The sequence below is a fragment of the Mobula hypostoma genome, chromosome 10 (genome assembly GCF_963921235.1).
Source record: "Mobula hypostoma chromosome 10, sMobHyp1.1, whole genome shotgun sequence".
Taxonomy (NCBI): Eukaryota; Metazoa; Chordata; class Chondrichthyes; order Myliobatiformes; family Myliobatidae; genus Mobula; species Mobula hypostoma.
Genome location: NC_086106.1, coordinates 86,778,289 through 86,803,508, shown reverse-complemented (window position 1 = coordinate 86,803,508; position 25,220 = coordinate 86,778,289).

The window sequence follows — 25,220 nt, the reverse complement described above, 5'->3', positions numbered from 1 at the left end:
CTTGGCATGATTTTTAAATAAAATTAGATACTTATTTTCGACTGCTTTTGATTTGGGTTGTGCACTTCTTAAGTGGTACTTGTTGCAATTAGGAAATTTAGGGATTAATTTCTAGTGCAATGATACCTTTTCTGGGACAAAATAATTCTCACAGATGGTCTAAAAACGTTGGAGAAAGAGATCTCCAACATCCAAGATTAATGCTGTGAGGGCTGACTCTCTGAATACACAAATATCCTCACTGTTGATCGGTCATACCCGTGAACATGTTTGATGTGCTAAGTTTCAAAACATTCTTTTCTCTGGAACCTTCCTTGATCACTTTCACAATGATGCAAATAACTTTGTATTTCCTTCTAAAGGAAATTCATTCCACACTTCAGTCAGTAATTGCTTGCAGTACATGGGCCTGTGATGGTATTGGAGTCACTGCCTGCAAAGCCCTACATTCAAAGGAGATTTTAAGTCCTATCCAATATACTTTATACTTTATTGTCACCAAACAATTGGTATTAGAATGTACAATCATCACAGCGATATTTGATTCTGCGCTTCACACACCCTGGATTACAAATATTAAATATTAAAAACATTTAAAATAGTTAAAATTAGTCAATATTAAAAATTAAAATTATAAATCATAAATAGAAAATAGAAAAATGGGAAGTAAGGTAGTGCAAAAAAACTGAGAGGCAGGTCCAGATATTTGGAGGGTACGGCCCAGATACAGTAGGTATTGACAGGTACTCACACAATTGGAAGGTTATACTGTATCAACCTACTCTTCAAAGACTAGCTTACTTCCCTGTCTGGTCTCTGTGGTGAGGTCTAGGGGCCAATACCCACTATTTGAGATCTTTGATGACTATACAGTCCTATCCTGGACCCACAAGCTCTATTGCAGGCTGTCTTCAATCTTGTTGTGGAGAAGCTTGGTAACACACAAGAGGGAGATGTTAAAGAGCACTAGCGCTAGTACACACCCCTGCCTCACCCCTGTGCGTACAAGGAAGGGCTCGGACTCTTGTCCTCCAATAGTCACCCGAGCAGTGATCCCATCGTGGAACTGGCAGAGGATGTTAACAAATTTATTGGGACAGCCAAACCTAAGGAGGACATCCCATAAGAGCTCTCTTTGCACAGTGTCGAATGCTTTGGAGAGGTCGACAAAGGCTGTAAACAGGTCCTGATGTTGCTCCCGGCACTTTTCCTAAAGCTGCCGGGCTGTAAAGATCATGTCGATCGTGCTCCTGTTCTTCCTAAGTCCACACTGCGATTCAGGCAGCATTGACTTGGTGATGTTGCTAATGCGTCTCTGAAACATCACCTTAGCCAGGACGTTTCTAGCAACAGAAAGGAGTGATATGCCCCTACTATTGCTGCAGATGGCCTTGTCACTCTTGTTCTTATAAATGACAATGATGTTTGCATTTCTCCATTGCTGTGGGATGTTCTCATCAGTCCAGGCCTTGGTGATGTACTGGTAGAGGGTGTGCATACACATGTACCCTCCGTTCTTCAGTAACTCAGCAGGGATATTGTCAGTGCCAGGGGACTTGTTGTTCTTAAGGGAATGGACAGCTAATAGAACCTTCTGGAAGGTTAGTGGTAGTCTGAAGTCGTGGATAGGAGGAAGTTCAGGCAGTTCGTCCAGGATGGTGGGGTCTGCATCAGAGTCCTGATTAAGCAGTGTGTTAAAGTGCTCAGCCCACCTCAGCAGAATGGTATTCTGATTCTTCAGAAGTGTTAGACCATCTGCTGTTTTCAGGAGAGTAACGCATCGATTTATTGGGCCATAGATGGTTTTGACACCATTGTAAAAATTATGCAGGTCATTATTATCAACAAAGGACTGGATTTCCTGTGCCTTTTCAGTCCACCACTCATCTTGTTTGGCTCGTATTGCCTTTTGGCACTTTCCTCCAAGCTGCCTGCCAATGCTGTCTGATACTGGTGGATGACGGGTTGTCTAAAGTTGCCCGGTGTGCTTTGTGCAGGACCTTAAGCAAGTTGTGGATGGTGTCTGAGTTGCAGTCAAACCAGTCTGGGTGGTTCCTGCTCTTATGGCCGATGGATTGGGCTGCTGCCTCACAGAGCGCAGAGCTGATATAGGTCCACTGTTGTTTCACGGTATTTTCTGAGCTCAGACAAGGTTCCAACTCCCTTAATTTCTCAGCTAGAATGCGTCAAAACTCACTTCTTGCTTCTATGTTTCTCAGGCGGTTGCAATTTAGCTGCTTTTTATTAGGCTTTTGCAGCTGCAAGTGGGGATGCACTTTCATATGGAGCTTGGCCACAATCATACGGTGGTCAGTACAGCACTCTGCACCTCTCATGGCACGGGTGATAAGAACATCCTTGATGTCACTACGTCTCACAATGATGAAGTCGATCATGTGCCGATGTTTAGAGTGAGGGTGCATCCACGAGGTCTTATATTTTGCCTTCTGTTGGAAGATGGTGTTGGTTATGGTAAGGTTATGCTCAGAGCAAAGAGCAAGCAGCCTCATGCCATTTGCAATCACCCTGCCAATATCATGTCTACCTAGCACTCCACTCCATATCCTGTTGTTCTGTCCCACCCTAGTGTTGAAGTCTCCAAGCAAAAGGATTTTATCATCCTTAGGGATCCAGCAAAGAGCTTCATCTAATGTCTGATAAAAGCTTTCCTTGTCCTCATTCTCAGATGGCAAAGTTGGTGCATAGGCACTGAGAAGCGTGGCATAATGTTTCTTTGCCTGGGGGATACGGAGGGTCATTAGTCTTTCACTAATGCCAACAGGTGTTTCTGTAAGACTTGGTAGAAAGGTGTTCTTGATGGCCAATCCTACTCCGTGGAGATGTTGTCCACCTGGGGGGAAACCTTTCCAGAAGAAGATGTAACCCATCCCTTCCTCTGTTAAAGAGCCTTCATCCAGGAGCCTGGTCTCACTCAGGGCAGCAATGTCGATGTTGTACCGCCTCAGCTCAGCAGCAAGAAGAAGAAGATCTTTATTGTCATTGTCGTGGAGCAATGAAACACAGTTTAGCAGCACGACAAAGAATATATACATAAAATAAACTCTAAAACCTCGGGAGTGCAGTCCAAAATTAATAATATATGGATGGGGGGGCGGGGGGTAGGACTATTGCACACCTGCCATTCCTGGAAGTGTGATGCATTTAGCTACCGTCTTAGGAGCGGGGCAGGAGAAGGGAAGGGGGTGGTATACATTTCACTGCTTGTGGGTAGAAACTGTTAAGGAGTCTCTTTGTTTTCATCCTTAATGCTCTGTATCTCTTCCCAGAAGGTAGAGGGGGAAACAGGTGATGTCTAGGATGAGTGGGATCCTTTGAAATACAAGTAGCCTTCTTTTGAAGTCTGCCAGTATGAATGTCTCTGAGGGAGGGTAATGTTGTGCCAATAACCCGCTCTGCTACCCTTACCACCCGCTGCAAGTCCTTCCTGTTCTGTTCTGTGCAGCTGGCAAACCACACTGCACAGCAATACGTCAGGAGGCTCTCTATAGTTGTCCGATAGAAGTTGATCAGCAGGTGATGAGGGAGGAGAGCGTGCTTTAGCTTCCTTAAGAAGTAGAGCCTCTGTTGGGCCTTCCCCACCTGATAAGAGATATGGGCAGTCCAGGTGAGGTCAGCCGAGATGTGGACGCCGAGGAACTTGAAACTCTCTACTCTCTCCACCTCTTTCCCGTGGTATGTGCAGAGCAGAGTGCCCGACGCGCTTTGATTTCCTGAAGTCTACTATCAGCTCCTTGGTTTTTGTGATGTTCAAGTCCAGGTTATTATGACAACACCATTCTGTCAAATGCTGTACCTCCTCCCTATAGGCTGCCTCATCACAGTCTGATATGACACCTGTTAGGGTGGTATCGTCAGCAAATTTGACAATGGTGTTGGTGGAGTGAATGGTAGAGCAGTCATGGGTGAAAAGAGAATAGAGGATGGGGCTGAGAACACACCCCTGTGGTGTACTGGTGTTCAGGATGAGAGTGGATGATGTGTGTTCTCCCATCCTGACACTTTGGGGTCTGTTACTCAGAAAATCCAGTATCCCTGAGCACAGTGAGCTGCCAAGGCCCAGGTTGCTCAATTTCTGCACCAGTTTGTAGGGGATGACTGTATTAAAAGCTGAGCTGTAGTCCACAATCAGCATTCTTACATAGGTGTTACCCTGATCCAGGTTTGTAAGGGCTGTGTGGGGAGCTGTGATGACTGCATCCTCTGTCGATCTGTTTGCACGATATGCAAACTGGTATTTCTCAAGGTCAGCAGGTATGGCAGACTTAATATAAGACAGTATGAGTCTCTCAAAACATTTCATGATGATAGGAGTTAGAGCAACTGGGCGATAGTCATTAAGGGAGTTCACTGTACTTTTCTTTGGTATGAGTATTGTTGTGGCGACGTAAGGCAGGTGGGGACTACAGATCGTAGTAGCGAGAGGTTGAAGATGGTAGTAAATACTCCCGCTAGTTGATCTGCACAGTCATTAAGAATCCTTCCGGTGACTCCATTTGGGCCAGCTGCTTTCCTCGCATTGACTCCGTGCAGGGCGGATCTGACCTGGTGTTGGTGTGATTGTATAGGGTCATCCTTCTCTGTTAGTGCTGACTGGATGCCAGCTTCTCCATTCTGACTGTCAAAGCGAGAAAAGAACTGGTTCAGAGTGTCTGGCAGTGTCCTATCTGAGGAGTTTGTGACTGTATAGCTGTCCTTGTAGCCAGTAAGAGTCTTTATCCCCTGCCACATACATCTGGAGTTGTTATTGGTAAAGTGCTCCTCTATACGCTGTTTCTATCTGCGCTTGGCCTCTCTGATGCCGCTTTTCAGGGCTCTTCTTGCCTGCCCATGGTTCTGTAGATCCCCAGATTTAAAAGCAGCATCCCGTGTTCTTAGCAAGATCCTCACCATGCTATTGAACCAAGGTTTTTGGTTGGGGAACACCTTAACAGACTTTGTGTCCATGATATTCTCAGCACAAAAGTTTATATATGAAAGAACAGCTGATGTGTGCCCTTCCAGATCTCCCCCTTCATCAAAAACTTCCCAGTCTGTGTTATCGAAGCAGTCTTATAGGGCAGAGGTAGCCCCCTTAGTCCATACTTTGACTGTCTTCATATATGGTCTTTGTCTACAGCTGAGTGGTTTATATGCCGGGGTCAGGGACAGAGACAGATGGTCTGAGAGTCCCAAATGTGGCAGAGGGCTGGCTTTATATGCATGAGGAAGATTGCAGTGGACTTGATCCAAGGTGTTCTTTTCCCTTGTCGGGAAGTTCACATACTGATGGAATTTAGGTAAAACAGTCTTCAAGTTGGTATGATTGAAGTCCCCAGCTGCTATAACATTGCTGTCTGGTTGTACTGATAGACACTGGCTAATGGAGTGATGTAACTTCTCCATAGCTAGCTTAGCGTTAGCCTGCGGTGGTATGTAAACAGCTGCTATAACAACTGATGTGAACTCTCTCGGCAAGTAAAAAGGTCTGCACTGCAACATCAGGTATTCAGTGTCCAGGGAACAGTGAGTATCTATAACTGTAACTTCTGTACACCAACTGTTATGTATGTAAATACAAAATCCCCCTCCTCGGATCTTGCCGGAGTGACTAGTCCTGTCCGCCCCGAAAACGGCGCGGCCCGCCAACTCGATAGCCACATCCGGAATATACTGGTCGAGCCACGTCTCCGTTATTATCATCACCAAGGATTCAAACTGTGCAAAGTAGTCCGCAGTCGCAGCTCGTCCATCTTATTATTTAGTGACTGGGTGTTGGAGAGAAAAAGCCTTGGGATGACCGGTTTATAGGGGTCAGCTTTTAGCCTAGCCTGTAGGCCTCCTCTCTTACCCCTTTTCTGCTTCCTGTGTCGCCACCGTCTGCGCCATCTCAGCAGGGGGATATTGATTCCTTCGCTCGCAGGGTAGCACTGGATCTCCGGAGCAATAAAGCTCCAGCTGTTAAAGTCCGGAGTGCAGTAGTCCGCCATCGCTAGAATCTCAGCCCTACTGCAATGTACATGTGCTATTACACAAATAAAAACACATAGAAACACTATGAAAATAAAATAGCTGCCAAAACTCGAGCGCTGGGCCGCTGCATCTAGGCGCGCCGCCATCTTTTGTGTGTTTAATTAAGACTGTTCTCCGGTGACGTCTGTCAGAGATGCTGTACGAGTCCAGGAGAGTCCTTACATTCCATGTTGCCAGTTTTAGGTTGTATTGTTTCTTATTTCGACTGCAGTAGTGGAATAACCCAACAGGCACGGTAACCTGTCCAGGTGAGTGATTAAATGGGCAATTTTTAGGTCACCCTTTCTAGGCCAATTGGGGCGAGCAGTGCGGTCCCTAAATAGGGCTGCTTAGTTGCACAGGTGTCTGCCAAAAACAGCTTCCACTCAATCCCAGCTGCTAGCGACCAAATACCCTGTGCCACTGCCGTGCAGGGTTCTGACTAGGAGCTCCCAGTCCATTCGTGCCAGCTCCCATTGCCAGACACCCCATCGCTGTCAGACTTCAACCATATGTAAAGTCCAGGTATTGTTCACTGTGGTCAGAAATGGAGACCTGCGCAAGGAAGATTTTAAAGTGCCACGGGGGTGTGCCATCCCCAGTAGCACTATCTTCACCATGATGAGGTAAATCCTGGTGGCAAGGGTGATCCCAGGACAACCGGTCCCACACCTTGGCTGCAGGAGGCTGCCGGGTCCCTTGTCTGTTAAGGCCCGCCTATTGTGCACCGCCAGCGCATTGTTTTTCTGTCGGGGTGTGCTCCCTTAGCCATGTCTCAACAGACTTACCACAAGGCAGTGGGGCTATTTTCCCATAGCTGGGACAGTGGTTGATGGGTGCCGGGGCGTGTCCACACAGTGGTGGGCCTGTACGCCACGTCTCTGGGGCCCACGGTTGCTCCGAGATCCCCTGCAGTTTAGCCTGAGACTGTAGGATACCCACTTTCCATGTGTAGCCCTGAGGAGGCACGGCAGGAGTCTTGGTGGTGGAGAGGCTCTGTACTGGCAGGAGGAGGCTTACACACTCGGCTCCTCTTTTCACCCTCTATTAAGAAGGCGAGTCAGCGGCAATAGCCGTAAGCAGAGAGCACTATGCAGCATGCAGCATGCCGCATGCACTAACTACAAGCACCACTACACTACTGCACTAGACGCTTCACACGCACCCTGTGAGCTAATACTCCCACCCACACACAACACAGGAAATCTACAGAATGGTAATTATAACAGAGACAATGAAAGATCAAATGGAGTGTAGAAGACAACCAACATAAATAAATAGCAGCTGCTATCCCATTGGCACTTTACACAATTCTGGAACAACTGGACAGCAAAGATACATACATCAGAATGCTCTTTACTGATTACAACTCAGCATCTAACACCATCATCCCCTCAAAACTAATTAGTAAACTCCAAGACCTGGGCCTCAATACCTTTTTGACAAATTGGATTCTGGATTTCCTCACTTGTAGACTCCTGCCAGTTTGGATTGGGAAAAAGCATTTCCTCCACAATCTGAATCAGCATAGGAGCACTGCAAGGATGTGTACTTTACACCTCTGATTGTGTGGCTAAGTACAGCTCCAACACCATATACAAGTTTACTGATGACACCACTGCTGTGGGTTGTATCAAAGGGGGCGATGAATCACCATAGAGAAGGGAGATTGAAAACTTGGCTAAGTGGTGTAATAAAAACAACCTCTCACTGAATGTCAATAAGACCAAAGAACTGATTGTAAAACTTCAGGAGAGGGAAATCAGAGGTCCTTGAGCCAGTAATTATCAGAGTATCAGAGGTGGAGAGGGTCAGTAAATTTAAATTCCTGGTTGTCACTACCTCAGAGAACCTGTCCTGGACCCATCATATAAATATTATTGTGAAGAAAGCATAACAGCACTTCTACTTCCTCAGGAGTCTGCAGAGGTACGGCAAATCATCAAAAACCTTGGCAAACGTCTATAGATGTATGTGCTGACTGGCTGCCTTATGCCCTGGTACAGGAACACCAATGCCTTTGAATGGAAAATTCTACAGAAGAATAGTGGATTTGGTTCAGTACATCACGGATAAAACCCTCCCAACCCTTGAGCACATCTACATGAAACATTGCGGTAGGAAACCAGAATCCATCATCAAAGATCCTCACCACCCAGGCCATGCTCTTTTCTCACTGCTGCCATCAGGTAGAAGGTACAGGTGCCTCAGGACTTGTACCAGTAGGGTCAAGAATAGGTACTACCCCCTCAACCATCAAGCTCTTGAACAAAAGGGGATAGCTACACTCATTTAAGGACTGTTATTTCATACTTGTTATTTATTGCTATGTATTTCTACCTGCATTTGCACGGTTTGTTTACAGTTTATAGTTACTGATCTTTACAGCTTACAGTTATTGCTGTATAAATTTGCTGAGTATGCCCTCAGAGAAAGAATCTCAGGGTTGTATGTGGTGACATGTATGTACTCTGATAATAAATTTCACTTTGAACTTTGAACTTAAATAATAAGAACATGAAGTAACAAGATAATGAGTCCTTCAGGTTAGATCATTGGTTGTAAGGACATCTAATGGATGGGCAAGTGCATCGGGCTTTCGTTCGAGAGCCTGATGGTTGGGAGGTAGTAATGGTTCTTGAACCCTGAGGCCGTTGTACCTTCGTGCTGATGGCAGCAGTGAAAAAAGAGGAGGGCCTGGGTGGTGGAGATGTCTGATGATGGATGTTGCTTTCCTATGACAGTGTTTCATGTAGATGTGCTCAATGGTTGGGAGGGCTTTGCCCATGATGTACTGGGCTGAATCCACTACCTTTTGTAAAATTTTCTGCTCAAAGGCACTGATGTTTCCATTCCAGGCCAAGATGAAGCCTGTCAATACACTCTCCACTACACATGTATAGAAGTTCCTCAAAGGTTTGGTTGTCATGCTGAATTTCCGCAGACTCGAAAGGAAGTAAAGGTGCTGTTGTGCCTTCGTCGTAAATGTATTTACATGCTGGGTCCAGGACAGGTCCTCTGAAATAGTAGCCCTCAGGAACTTAAAGTTGCTGACCCTCTCCACCTCCGACCCTCTGATGAAGACTAGCTTATGGACCTCTGGTTCTCCTCTTCTGAAGTTTGCAGTCAGTTGCTTGATCTTACTGACTTTGAATGAGAGGTTGTTGACTCAGACAAATTTTCAACCTCCCTCCTGTAGGCTGATTCATCACCACCCTTTGATTCAGCCTACAAGAGTGGTGTCATCAGCAAACTTGAATGTGGCATTGGAGCTGTCTTAGTCATACAGTCATAGGAGTAAAGTGAGCAGAGCAGGGGCTAAGCCCACAGCTCTAGGGCCCTGGAAGGTGAATATCCCTAAAAAGGTCAGGGTTTACAATGACTGTTAATATTACCAAAATGTATGTAAAAGGCCACTCTTCCATATCAGACAAATGTATTTTGTTTATATAGATAATAAGAATGCAAATAAAATATAAGGGAAAAAAAGACAGCTAGAGATCTAGTATCCACAATGCTCTGTAAATACCTCCTCTTCTACTGAGAAATCTAGGAGTGGATTTTATTCATGTTGCATTCTGTATATGATCACATACCCTGTCCAACACATGACTTTAATTTTCAGCAAAAGGAAAGAAAATCTCTGAAGTTGACCTTCATGCCTTCTATCTTGCACTGTTTTTAAGTCAGTAAATCCTTTCTGCACTTCACATTCCTAGAATACGTTGATCCTGTGAAATTATTTTTTATATATGTTCTAGAGTGCTTTTGCTGTTTTAAAACTGTAGACTAGATAATGATCACCTCTGAGTTTCGCATAGATGTTATGACCAAGTTTTTGGTGGATTGTGGGTGCACTCTTGTGGACGACTTGTGTAATACGAGCAGAGTAGGCCAGTTATAGTGTTAGCTAGAACAAGTTATGGTGCAGGAAAAGAACCTTCCTGGTTTAACTCTATGTATACAAGTAAGTACCCTTCAAATATCAAAAAATAATTCCTTCACCTTCCAAGGTCTGGCTGAAATCCACTTCTGCTGACCATTATATCCTTGTTAGTTCCGTACTAGATATGTAATTGTATCTATCCAGCAGTTTTAAGCAGTGCACAACAAGTGAATTAATGCAGCCAAACAGTGTATCTCTTTCTTGCTCTTTAAAAGATTTGTAACTTAACACTTTGTCTTAAAGTTTTACATGAATAAATATAGAACATTTCTGACTCTTACTGCTTACAAAGCTAAGTATACTTGGGAACCTCGGGGCCGACATGTCAAAACCACACCCTAGTTTGCCCGTGTTGTTTGTTCTGGGGTACAACCAAATAGGATAGTGTGCAAACCTAAATCTCAGATCTGGCAAGTTGCTTTATATTTGATATTTCACATGAGGTTCATGGTTGGGTTGGTGACACAACTAATCATTCACTTGTGGATGATCTCAGACTGAGTCTGGCTCAGAAAGGCTGTTCTTCAATATCTGCCACTGCTCTCTGAGGTGGCATGTGTTTTATAATATTTGTGTGGAAATTAAAGTAGCCATGGGGAACTTTCTAATGATACCAGTCTTTCCTTTAGTCTGAATATTCTTTCTGGTGGTTCTACTGTTGACAAATACATGGTGAGTCAGTGTTTTTCAGCTCCAGTTTCCCATTCAGATAAAAGTTGCCCTTTTTTGCTTACTGTAAGGTTGTTAAATAATTATCAGAAATTTTAATAAGTAATACATTCAGAAAAAGTATTTGTTTTATTTGATTACTTATAAATATATAAAACATATTTATGTAAAAACATACTTTTTGATGGACTAATGATTCAGAGTACTTCGTTATTTTAAACATTATTGGTAAAGTAAGCAATAATACTTACAATCTCACTATTCCAAATTACATTTGTGAAAATTAAGGTTATAAGTATATTGCAGGTTATAGGTTTATTTCTGCTGACGTGCTTGATGACCCATTAATTTTATACCTATATTATTTTATGTTATTATCTCATTAACAACTTAAAGTATTGTTAAAGATTTTCTGTCAGCCAGAGAACTTTATTTCTTAAGTCATGTGATAAAAATGTAGTTTTCTAATATTACCCAAAAGTAAAGAAAACATTTAACACGTGTAACACTAGAAATTCCAGTTGCTACACAGTGAAATGGATAAGATTTCAGCTGAGAAGATTCACTAAGATGTTGCTGGGGTGCAGCAAAGGATAGACTGGATAGACTTAGGTTTGTCTTCTTAAGAGCTGTGAATGCTGAGGGGGGTCTGAATGAAGGTTAAAGATTATGAGGGATATAGATAAGCTAGAAAGTGAAAAGTTTTCATGATCAGTAATTTGATGTCAATTTAAAGTGATTTGAGAAAGTATTTTATCACCCAAAATCAGAATCAGAATCAGGTTTATTATCACCAGCATGTAATGTGAAAATTGTAAACTTAGCAGCAGCAGTTCAATGCAATACATAATCTTGCAGAGAGAGAAAAAATATATAATAATAATAATAATAATAATAAATAAAATAAAACAAAATAATAAATAAAAAAAAGTAAATCAATTACGTATATTGAATAGATTTTTTTAAATGTGTAAAAGCAGAAATACTGTATATTTAAAAAAGTGAGGTAATGCCCAAAGCTTCAATGTCCATTTAGGAATCGAATGGCAGAGGGGAAGAAGCTCTTCCTGAATTGCTGAGTGTGTGCTTCAGGCTTCTGTATCTCCTGATGGTAACAGTGAGAAAAGGGCATGCCCTGTGTGCTGGAGGTCCTTAATAGTGGATGCTGCCTTTCTGAGACACCACTCCCTAAAGATGTCCTGGGTACTTTGTAGGCTAGTGTCCAAGATGGAACTGACTAATTTGCCTTCTGCAGCTTCTTTCGGTCCTCTGCAGTAGCCCTTCCATACCAGACAGTGATGTAGCCTGTCAGAATGCTCTCCATGGTACAACTATAGAGGTTTTTGAATGTATTTGTTGACATGCCAAATCTCTTCAAACTCCTAATAAAATATAGCTGCTGTCTTGCCTTCTTTATGACCACATCAATATGTTGGGACCAGGTTAGACCCTCAGAGATCTTGACACCAAGAAACTTGAAGCTGCTCACTCTCTCCACCTCTGATCCCCCTATGTGGATTGGTATGTGCTCCTTCATCTTACCCTTCCTGAAGTCCACAATCAGCTCTTTCCTCTTGCTGACATTGAGTGCCAGGTTGTTGCTGAGGCACCATTCCATTAGTTGGCATATCTCACTCTTGTACACTCCCTCTTCACCACCTGAGATTCTACCAACAATGGTTGTATCATCAGCAAATTTGTAGATGGTATTTGAGCTATGCCTAGCCACACAGTCATATGTATACAGAGGGTAGAGCAGTGGGCGAAGCACACACCCCTGAGTTGTGCCAGTGTTGATTGTCAGTGAGAAGCATATGTTATCATCAGTCCGCACAGATTGTGGTCTTCCAGTTAGGAAGTCGAGGATCTAATTGCAGAGGGAGGTACAGAGGTCTAGGTTTTGCAAGTTCTCAATCAGGATTGTGGGAATGATGGTTAATCTCTGAAACATACAAGCTGATGGTATGATGGAGTTAGATATTCTCACAACATGGCAAACAAGGTCTTGATAGAAACTTTATAGCCAGCAAGGTCATGGTAGGCTGAAGGGTCCGGTATAGTTTGGACCATTTCAATGATAGATTATTCAAAGTGATTATGAAAAAGAGATGTATTACCACTGACACAAGAAAACCTGCAGATGCTGGAAATCCAAGCAACACATAAAAAATCTGGTGGAACGCAGCAGGCCAGGCAGCATCTATAGGAAGAAGTACAGTCGACGTTTCGGGCAGCGACCCTTCGTCAGGACTTCCTGATGAAGGGTCTTGGCCCGAAATATCGTCTATACTTCTTCCTTTCGATGCTGCCTGGCCTGCTGCGTTCCACCAGCATTTTGTGTGTGTTATATTACCACTGAATTTTTCACCCCCTCCAGTAACCAAATTTGCAAATAAACCTCCTGTAGTCTTAGTTATCCTTAAGTGCAACTTTCTTCGGTGAAATCTTTTCCAATTAATAAATCAGGTGAAGGAGTCCCATCCCATAATCATAAGACCTTGTAATAGCATTACCTGAATAGCAGGGGAAGTGGCTCCATTATTCTTCCCTTCCTAACCAGCACATCGCATGGTTATAACCTCCAGATGTCAATGGCTGGGGGCTGACTACTGAGTACAAATGTTTATCAATATAAATATTCCTACAAATTGTTGGAAAAGGACATCAGCAAAGTTCAGAGTAACTTAAAAAATTACTTTTTTTAAAAATCTTGTATAATCATAATGAAAACTGTCTCTACTAATATCAAGATTTGGAAGCATTATAATCAGATTATAATCACAATAGTTACATCATTATATATTTTAAAAGTGTCATAACTGGAATGAGACCTAATAAAAGACAATCTCTGCTTAATCTTACTAGAGTATAATTATTTTGGAATAGGCCATAAAACTGGAACAACAAAATGGTCACAGCACGTTTGAGGCAATTTGGTCCTTCAAATCCATAACCTCATTAGGTAATCATCTAATCCCACATTGGCTTCTTTTCCTCATAACCCTGCAAACTCCTTCTTTTTGAATAATTGCACAGCTTCTTTATGAAAGCTACAGTTGAATCTGCCCAAAGTCTTATCACTTGCAGTGCTTGCAACATCCCAACCATTCACTTTGTGAATATATTTTCCTCAAGGCACTTTTGTCAACTGTCCTTCTCTGTCCTCTATTGTTTGATACTTCTATAAATGGTAATGGTTTTTCTTTATCGCCTCTGCCTAAATTATTCATAATTTTATGTAAAGGGTTTCTTCTTTTATGTTACTGCGTAGGCTAATTAAAATGGCTTCTTTGTTATGGTAACTGCTGAGAAGGTTCTCTCGCTAGCAGCTTGTTTAAGTTATATTATTGATAAGGGAGTGAACGAACCAATTGGGATAGACGTTATTCTTTCTTGTGTGTCTGTAAGGTATTGTGATGCACGGGTTTTTGGCAGAAGGCGAGATGGGGAGAGAGAGAGTAGACGCGATGCTGTGAGCTGGCCGACGGGACGGACCCTGAGCTGGAGTCCGAGGTCCAGGGTCTTCAGCGAGGAGAGGAGATGAAGACAGACTCGTGTGGAGCGTCTGGTTGACCACCGTGGTTGGCCCCAGGCGGCGGGTCGAGGTGGTCAGAGGGGATCGAATGGTGAAGAGGACCGTTACTAGAGCTCCAACTGCGCACGAAAAGGTTGAACTTTGATAAGTTTGGTGCCTTTTACTTTCCTTTTATATTTTATCTCTATTAATTATATAGTTCCAGTATTATCTATAAATTGTAATCAATTAATCGTATATGGTGTATTGTCTGTTATTTGGTGGGGTGGGGTACAGCACACAGCATCCACACAAACGTGATTACCCCGTTTGGCGGGGCCGAAGGCTGCTTTCCCTAGACGAAAGCAAGTTGAGCGAGCCTGAGGCTTACCGGGGGTCTACATTTAAATGCCTCATTTATCTTCCCTTGCAATTTCCTTTGTTCCAGTTTATCTCTGTAACTGAATGTCCTCATCTCAGAATCATTTTGGTCCATTTCTGCTGCAGCCTCTCTAAAAGCTTCAAGAGGATCTTTTCTAAAGGATGGCATCCGCATCTGGACCGTTTACACCACTGGTAGCCAAGCTAGTAGACTTACTTATTCTTGTCCTCTTATAAATTCTAGAATTCTGTATCCTGTTTTAGCAACTTTCTCAACCTGTCCTGCGGCTTTCAGTAAACTATGCATGTAAAGCTCAGAACCCCTTGTTCTTCTGCCCCATTTAGAAATGCATCTTCTTGTTTATCTTCCTTCTTTTCCTTCTTCCAACCAAAATGTAGGATTTCACATTCTGTGAAATTTGCTACAAATCCACCTCCTTGAACTCTATTGCATTCTTCTAAAGAGCACACTGAGTTCCTCTAGCAGATTGTTTGTTGCTCTGCATTCCACCATCTGCAGCCTTTTGTGTCACACATTTGACTCAAGGGGGTACCATTTTAAATGGGATAGAATAATATTTGAGTCAAATGTACTGTTTGATACAGAAGGCTGCAGATGCTGTAATATGGAGCACATCAATCGTCTAGAGGAATTCAGTGGGTCGTGCGATATTCTTGGGAGGGGAAAAAAACTCTTGGCATTTTGGGTTGAAATCTTGCATCAGGATTGAGGAAGGATACCTGATAGTAGTTGCAAGTCTTGGTAAGAATGTGGTCGAAGAGCAAGAGTGCAGTGGAAACCACACTGTGGGAGCACTGAGAGAGGGTCTCACATAACTTCCTTTGCAGAGAGGAGGAAAACCTCTTCAAAGTCAATATATCTGAAAGGGAATTCACAGTGGAGCAGAGTGATGGAGGCACAGAGTCTGCTGCTATTGTTATCTGAAGGAACAATCAAACATCTGCAGAAATTCGATGGGTTGAGCTACACCTGTGGGAGGAAAGGAACTGTCAATATTTTGGGTCAATATTAGGGCTCACTATTTAGATTATTTTTTTTTAAAGATTATGAGGACACTCAGTCCTCGTTTATTGTCATTTAGAAATGCATGCATTAAAAAATGATACAACGTTCCTCCAGAATGATATCACAAAAAAACACAGGACAAACCAAGACGAAAACTGACAAAACCACATAATTATAACATTTAGTTACAACAGATGTTCCTTCGTGCTCTCACATCCGTCTCCATAAAATCAGGATTGTGCACAGCACCCTACTTGACAACTAACAGACATTCCCACCGGAGTGGCCGCTGCGAGTTGTGTTGCGCCACCATCTTCTCCTCCCGCATTATTATTTAATTATACTTATTGTGACGACAGACCAAATTATCAGAAGATTGATGCTGATAAGAGGACAATGGGGGAACATTCAGAAATGTTAATGAGAGACGAGAGGGATTAACGAAAAGGAGACACAGTTCCGAGTATTGTCAGAGACCGGTTACTTTGAACCCTGAACTGCTTGAAGTTTGATGGACAGGCGATACCCCAGCAGGGGGATAAAAAGGGACAGGTTCGCTAAGGCAACAGACACATGACTCCACGAGGTAACGAGACCCTGGAAGTGGTGCGCCCCCACAAGTTGGTGGGAGTTTTGGAGGTCTGCTCGCGGGACCAGCCATGGACGCACAGGGTAGGAAGGTACGGGTCGGCGGGAACCTGGTGTGTGCGTCCGCCCTTGCCTGGGTGCCGGGTTCACCGCAGAAGAACGATCATATCTGGAACGGAGGAGTCACAGTCGGTGACCTCAGAAGACATTGCAAAGGGCTCGCCCGAAAGCTGACTGCGAGGAATATCGAAGGTCTGTTTGGAATCCGATTTGAATATTTATTCATTCTCTCTCTCCCTCCCCAACTGCACAACAGCGATTACTGCGAACTGAAACTGAACTGAACTCTGTCACTTGTGACTGATCATTTTACCCCTAGACTGCGGTAGAACTTGATTGATCGTATTATCCTAGTTCTGTGTACATGTGTGTTTATTCATTGCTAACCTGTTGCATTTATATCCTTACTATTAGAGTACTGTGTTACTTATTTCTTTAATAAAACTTTCTTAGTTCCAGTAATCCAGACTTCAACTAAGTGGTCCATTTCTGCTGGTTTGGCAACCCAGTTACGGGGTACGTAACATTATTCAGAGATGTATTGCTCTTAGTATTAACCCCTGATGGATCTAACTGTATATTTGCCTAGTCTGAAAAACAATGTTCTTCTATTACTCTCCATTTCCTGTTGTTTTGCTAATTTACCAATCAAGCTGCTACAACCAGTTTTATTCCATGAGATTTAGACACTGTATTAGGTGCACCTGTACAGCTGCTTATTGTTGAAATATCTAATCAGCCAATCATCTGACAGCAACTCAATGCATAAAAACATGCAGGCGTAGTCAACCAGTTCGGTTGTTGCTCAGACCAATCATCAGAATAGGGAAGAAATATGATCTAAGTGACTTAAACCGTGTAATGATTGTTGGTGCTAGATAGAGTGGTTTGTGTACCTCAGAAGATGTTGATCTCCTCAGATTTTCATGCACAACAATCTCTAGGGCTTACAGACAATGGTGTGAAAAACAAAGAAAAATCATGCAGTGAGCTGTAGTTCTGCGGGCAATAAAGCTGTTATTGTTAAAGAGAAAGGTAAGAGGAGAATGGCCCGATAGGTCCAGGTGGACAGGACGGTGACAGTAACTCAAATAATCATGTGTTGCAACAGTGGTTTGCAGAAGAGCATCTCTAGATACAGAATATGTCAAACCTTGACAGTGATTTGTCGATGCAATAGAAGACCATGAACATTCACTCAGTGAGGGTAAATTTAGGATGATTTGGGATTTGAATATATGGCAGAAGAATTGGTGCAGGGGGCAAGGTTTCAGATTTGTGGATCATTGGAATCACTTCTGGAAAAGGTATAACCTGTACAAAAAGCAAGGGTTACACCTGAACTTCAGGTACCAATGTGCTTGTGGGCAGGTTTACTAGAATTGTTGTGGAAGGTTTAATCTATTTTAGCCAAGTGATGGGAACTACTGTGATAGGTCAGAGGATGGGGTGGTTTGTGTAAAGGCAGGTCCAATACATAGAGAGACTGTAAGGAAGGATAAGTAGCAGATAAGGCACAATTGTAGTCAGTTGGATGAGATTAAATGTGCCTATTGTAATGCAAGAAGTATCAAGATCAAGGGTGATGAACTTCGAGCATGGATCAGTGTATGGAACTACAATGATGTGGCCATAACAGAGACTGAGCTGTCACAAAGGCAGGAATGGCTCCTGAGAATGGATATTCTAGGGTTTAGATGTTTCAAAAGGGACAGGGAGGTAGGTAAAGGAGGTGGGAGAGAGACATTCCTAATCAGGGATAGTGTCACAGCTGCAGAAACGGCGGATATCCTGGAGAGGTTGTCTACTGAGTCGGGAAGCGAGAGGTCAATCTATTGGAAGTAGAGCCTCCAATAGCAATAGACAGAAAAGAGCAGATTGGGAGGCAGACTTTGGAAAGATGTAAAAGTAATATGGACATTGTTCTGGGTGACTTTAATTTCCCAAATATTGATTGGAACCTCCTTAGTGCAAAAGACTTAGATGAGGTATGATTTGTTAGGTGTGTCCAGGAAGGATTTCTGACACAGTATGTCGACAGACTGATGAAAGGAGAGGCCATACTGAATCTGGTCCTAGCCATGAACCTCTTCAGGTGATAGACCTCTCAATGGATGAGCATTTCAGAGACTGTGGCCACTGCTCCTTGACCTTTACCATGGCCTTGGACAGGAATAGGAGCAAATAGTATGGGAAAGTATTTAATAAAGGGAGGGTAAATTAGGAGGGAACATAAGAGCATAAATTAAGAACAGATGTACTCTGGGAAATGCACAATATCAATGTGGAGGTTGTTTCGGGAACATTTGCATGGGCTTCTGGATAGTTTTGTCACATTGAGGCAGGGATGGTAGGGTGAAGGAAACATAGTTGACATGAGAAGTGGAATATTTAATCGAGAGGAAGAAAGAAGCATATTTAGGAAGTAATGATCAGACAGAACTCTAGTGAGTTACAAGGCAGCCAGGAAGGAGCTTAAGAATGGACCTTGGAAAACTAGAAGGGGGCATGAGAAGACCTTTGAGTAGGATAATCAGTGAGGCTCTGTGAGAGGCAGCTGAATGCCGCAGGACCCTGATTGAATTCTTTGAAATGACAAAACAAATTGATGAAGCTACAGCAGGGGCGGTAGTGAATATGGATTTTCATAAGGCATTTGATAAGGCTCCCCATCATAGGCTCAATCAGAAAGTCAGGAGGCATGGGATCCAGGGAAACCTGCCTGCATGGATTCAGAATTGGTTTGCCTACTGATGGTAGATGGTGGTACTGAATGGCGTGGACAGTGGTTATCCGCTGGGATCTGGTCTGGGACCCCTGCTCTTGGTGCTTTTTTGAAAAATATCTTGAATGAGGAAGTGGATAGGTGGGTCAGTAAGCTTGCGGCTGAAACGAAGGTTGTTGGTGTTGTAGATAGTGTAGAAGGTTGCCGTAGGTTACAATGGATCATTAATAGGATGTAGAACTGGGCTGAAGAGTGGCAGATGGAGATAAACCTAGAAAAGTGTGAAGAGATTCATTTTGGAAGGTCCAATTTGAAGCCAAAATACAGGGTTGATGGCAGGATTCTTTGCAGTGTGGAGGAACAGAGAGATCTTGGGGTCCATGCTTATTGATCCTTCAATGTTGCCACGGATATTAATAGGGTATTTAAGAAGGTATATGGTGTGTTGGCCTTCAATAGTTGAGGGACTGAGTTCAGGAGCGATGAGGTAGTGGGGAAGCTCTATAAAACTCTGATTAGACCACACTTGAAGTACTGTGTATTGAAGTATAAAAGAAATTTACCAGGATTCTGCCTGGATTAGAGAGTATGTCTTATGAGGATAGGTTCAGTGAGCTAGGGTTTTTCTCTTTGGGAAGAAGGAGGATAAGAGAAGATTTGATAGAGATGTACAAGATGATAAAAGGCATTGATCAAGTGAACATCAAAATACTTTTTCCCAAGGTGGAAATGACTAATATGTGGAGGGAATAATTTGAAGGTAATTGTAGGAAAGTATAGAGGAATGTCAGAAGTAAGTTTTATACAAGAGAGTGGTAGGTGTGTGAAACATGCTGCCGGGGTAGAGTCAAATAATTAGGGACATTTACAGAACTCTTAGAGAGGCAAATGGATGAAAGAAAAATAGAGTGCTATGTGATTTGAAAAGAGTTAGGTTGATCTTATAAAAAGTTAAAAGCTTGATAAAGCACTGTGGGCCAAAGAGCCTGTGCTAATTGCCATTTAGAAGTCCAAATATTCAACATCAGCTGTGATTTCCCCCTTGACCATTTTAGAACACTATTATGCAATGCTATCAAGTTATTCTCCCATGAATTGTTTTTAATAAATCTGTGCTGATTGTTTCTACTCAATCTGCACTTGTTCATGTACTCTTTCTGAACTACATCTTTCCCTCCATCAGGGTTAAATTAATTGATCTGATTTGCCACATTTATACATACATTTGTTTTTTGGACAAGGATGTAAACTTTCTAAAATTATAGCATTCAGGCATTATATCTGAATCCTCAGATATCTGAAAGATTATGGGCAGTTTGTACGATTTTCTACCTTACTTCCTTCGGCAAACTAGGACTAGGACTTGTCCAATTTAAGTGCTGCTATCTGGGTTTCTAGTACCTCCTTGTTATGTGTGGGCACGTGGCCAAGTGGTTAAGGCGTTCGTCTAGTGATCTCAAGGTTGCTAGTTCAAGCCTCAGCTGTGGCAGCGTGTTTGTGTCCTTGAGCAAGGCACTTAATCACACATTGCTCTAGTCTGTGCGAGGAGTGGCGCCCCACACAGACTTCCAATCTGCGCCTTGTAAGGCATGAAAATGCCCGACGCAGGCCTCTCATGGTCTGAGTTGATGTTCCCCTCCCCTTGTTATCTTAATCACATCTTCCTTGGCTGAGAATCCATTCTTCTTGGGTAATGATTGATTTAAAGTATTAATTTGCTGCCTAAGCTATGGCCTCAACCTCCGTGTACAAATTTGCTTGTTGCCATTTTATTTATAAGTTTTCCTGTTCATATGCATATAGAATGTTTTAGAAGTCCTATTTATGCTTACTGTTAGCTTTTTCCGACACTCCCTCTTTGCCTCTTCTTTTCCAGCCAACCTCTGAACTCTCTATAATCAACCAATATTTCCCTTGTGTTAACAACATAACATCTGTTGTGAAATCAACCGTCACCTCACTCCAATGCTCATACACCTACCTAGCTCGTTATCTGAATCTACTAACAGCCATGTAACTCAGCAGTGAGAAGGCCAACTTTCATAAGCAACATACAGTGGCTATAAAAAGTATTCACCCCCCTCCGGAAGTTTTTACGTTTTATTGTTTTACAACGTTGAATCACAATGGATTTAATTTGTTCTTTTTTGACACTGATCAATAGAAAGTTATTCTTATATCAAAGTGAAAATAGGTCTCTACAAAGTGAACTAAATTACTTACAAATATAAAACACAAAATAGTTGATTGCTCAAGTCTTCACTCCCTCTAATATAACGCACCAAATTATCACGGGTGCAGCCAATTGGATTTAGAAGTCACATATTTAGTTAAATGGAGATCTGTTTTTGGAGACCTGAGTGCATTCAAGGTATTTCAATTGATTGTAATAAAAACACACCTGTATCTGGAAGATCCAACTGCTTGTGGGTCAGTATCCTGGCAAAAATTACACCATGAAACCAAAAGAACACTCCAAGCAACTCTCCAAGAAGGCTATTGAAAAGCACAAGTCAGGAGATGGAAAAAAGAAAATTTCCAAGTCACTGAATATCCCTTGGAGTACAGTTAAGTCAGTCATCAAGAAATGGAAAGAATATAGCACAACCGTAGATCTGCCCAGAGCAGGCCGGCCTCAAAAACTGAGTGACCATGCAAGAAGGGGACTTGTGAGGGAGGCTACCAAAAGACCTATGACAGCGCTGGAGGAGTTACAAGCTTCCGTGGCTGAGATGGGAGAGACTGCGCATACAACTGATGCCCGATTGCTTCACAAGTTGCAGCTTAATGGGGTAGTGGCAAAGAGAAAATCATTGTTGAAAAATGTTACTTGAAATCTCAACTAGAGTTTGCCAGAAGGCATGTGGGAGACTTTGAAGTCAGATGGAAGAAAGTTCTATGGTCTAATGAAATCAAAGTTGAGCTTTTTGGCCATCAGACTAAATATAATGTCCAAACACTGCACATCATCAAAAATACACCATCCCTACTGTGAAGCATGGTGGTGGCTGCATCATGTTGTGGGGATGCTTCACTGCAGCAGGTCCTGGAAGGCTTGTGAAGGTAGAGGATAAAATGAATGCAGTAAAATACAGGGAGATCCTGGATGAAAACCTGATGCAATCGTCAGGAGAACTATGACTTGGGAGAAGATTTGTTTTCCAGCAAGACAGTGACCCAAAGCATGAAGACAAAGCTACATAGGAATGGTTTAAAAACACAAAGTTAATGTCCTGGAATGGCTAAATCAGAGTACAGACCTCAATCCAATTTAGAATTTGTGGCTGGATTTGAAAAAGGCTGTTCACTCAAGATCCCCATGCAATCTGACAGAGCTTGAGCAGTTTTGTAAAGAAGAATGGGGAAAAATTGCAGTGTCCAGATGTACAGAGCTGATAGACATCTATACACACAGACTTAAGGCTGTAATTGTGGTCAAAGGTGCATTTATTAAATACTGACATGAAGGGGGTGAATACATCTGCAATCAATTATTTTGTGTTTTATATTGTTAATTAATTTAGATCACTTTGTAGAGATCTGGTTTCACTTTGACAGGAAAGAGTCTTTTTCTGTTGATCAGCGTCAAAAAAGCCAAATGAAATCTACTGTGAATCAATGCTGTAAAACAATAAAGCATGAAACTTCCGTGGGGCGGGGTGAATACATTTTATAGGTACTGTATGTCTAGGGTCAGTATGATTTGAGTGAATGCTGTATAAATATTGCCCATACACAATTATTGGCCCAGAAATGACAGATCATACTTTATAAAGAACGTATATTTACCAATTTTCAACTTTTCAAACAGTTAACAGAGAAAGATAACAGGGCTCATGACAGTTAAACCAGTCTAGATGTGCACATAAACATTGGAGCTCTTTTCTGTAGTAGCTGGGAGTAGCTTTATTCACAGCACTGAATTCTCCTCACCAACCACAGGTAGAACTTCCCTTCTTGGAATCCTCTGCCTCGCGATGCCCTCCTTGCAATAGGGCATGTCCTCCAGGAATCTTCCCTGGTGCTTTTCCTCTCTGCACCTCCTGCCAAAAAACCCTGAACCAGACCACACCCTGACTCCGCATAACACTACCCCACATAGCACTGATTCGTTGCAATGTGGTTATTCAAATCTTTTTTGAAGTTTTTAAAAATGACAAAAGAATTAATTCTAAACAACACTTAAAACTTCTCAAGTGCAGCAGCCATTACAGTGAACATTCATCAGCCAATGAGAGCACTTTACACAAAATCTGAGCCACTCACAGCCAATCACGTATTAGTTCATGCTCTGCCTCCCCTGCATATGTAAACGTTCTTGCTTCTTCACCAATTCATTCCATTTTCACCATAATGTCTGGAAAATGGCCTGCAACTTCCAGTGAGATTAGAACATCTAGGGTGTCTGGGAAAAGCATTAGCATGAATGTGAAACGGCAAGTAATACGGTGTTTGGAAACTTGTGAGTATCAGGTTGATGTTGGCACCTCTTTGAAATTTGCAATGTTCTTGATAATGACCCTGAATGGGAGCAAAGCAATAAAGCAAAGAGAGATGTTTTCGACGTGATTTCCTACCGAGAACTGCTTTAGGAGAGGAAATTTAGAAAAGGCAATCAAATCTCAATCCCTACTTGAAGAAATAACCAAAATTAGAGGAGGACCCAGAGCCTGATCCTTCCTCTAAGATGCAACTACCACTCTCTTCCCTCCATTGATGTACAGGTTAGGCCTATTTGCGTGTTTGTTACTCCTTGAATTATTGTGTATACAGAAAATAATATATCATATCTTGGGTTTGATTTTTTTAAAAATCAGGCACACATGTCCATTCACGTAATGTTATAATGACCCAGCATAGCACTGATTTACTCAGCGCTCCTCGTTTAAGGAACACATCCTTAGCATTAAGCAGGGTCTGAGCGTACTGTCCAACAGAAATCTCTTCGTGCCCAGCTCTCGAGAATGTTCCTTGCCATTCCACTCCTGATTGGCTGACACAACATTCCTTAGTTGAACAACATGGCTCCTTATCTTTAGCCGAAGTCAAAATACTCTTACCAGCAGGACACACTGCTTTAACAGAAAATTGCTAAAATACCTCACAGCATAGCAGTAGAAACCTTAACTAAGGCATTACACTCTCCACCCACCAAAAATAGTCATGCCCTCATGATTTTGGAACTTATTAAACCATTATCAATAACACAGTATTGAAATGATGTCTGTGATTTCAGGACCTCCAATCTATTTGTAAATGGCAGGAACCTATCTCACTACTAGGATGGACCCAACACACTCCTTCCCCGTTGCATCATATGCCAGCCTGTCTGGGGGTTTCCTGACTCTTTGAGACTTTCTTATCTCATCGTCAGCTTCTTCAGCCTAAGGCACTTCTTGTGACTGTTCCTATTTCCATGGGAATGCCTTCCCCTGTCTATCACTTGTACCTTCCGGTAACACAGATCCCCTGGCCACCCAACTGAATTCAGCTTCATCCCCAATTATATTGGAGCCAGTTTCCCCTCACTGTCTATTATCACATCTACCTGTCCACTGGTAGTCCTTCATGTTACATATGAGTCAGGACTGGGAGATTCAGTAATCTCTTCCTCAATTCTTGTGGCGTTTGCAGAAGGTAAAGCCTACCACATCCTCTGAGTCTGTACTGTACTCAGCAGTTAGTCCCTCTTCAAGTTTTTCTACTGAAATCACAGTATTGTCAGTAGGTTGCCTTCCTGTTCTACTCTTCCTATGCCAAGTTCTTCTACGAGGTGTAGGTTTCGTGCCAGGCTCTGGGTCAACACGTACTTCATGCCCTAGGGTTAGATGATGTTTCCGATGGAGAATTTTGACAGAATCATTCCCATCCTCTGGCTTCACCTGGAAAACTGGCAAATTTAGCATTTGGCTCTCCACTGCAATAAGGTGTAGACACACAGCGGTCGGCCATCTTGTACTTCCCAGATAGCCCCAAATTTCTTATTAAAATTCTGTCTCCAGGCATCAGTTAAGAGAACTTAATCTTTCAATCATATATCCTCTTGTTTCCTTGATTTTGCTTAGTAGCAGAAACCGCTGCTAGCTCATAAGCCTTTTGCAGTTCTTTCCTCATGTCAGACACATACTTGAGATACATCTTCTGTGGTAAGTCTTCACTGCCAATTCCAAAACAAAGATCTATGGATAATCTAGCTTCACGTCTGAATATAAAATATTATGGTGAGAAGCCAGTGGCTTCATTCTGTACATAGTTGTAGTAGTGTACCAGATGCCCAAAATACTGACTCCTCTTGTTCTTT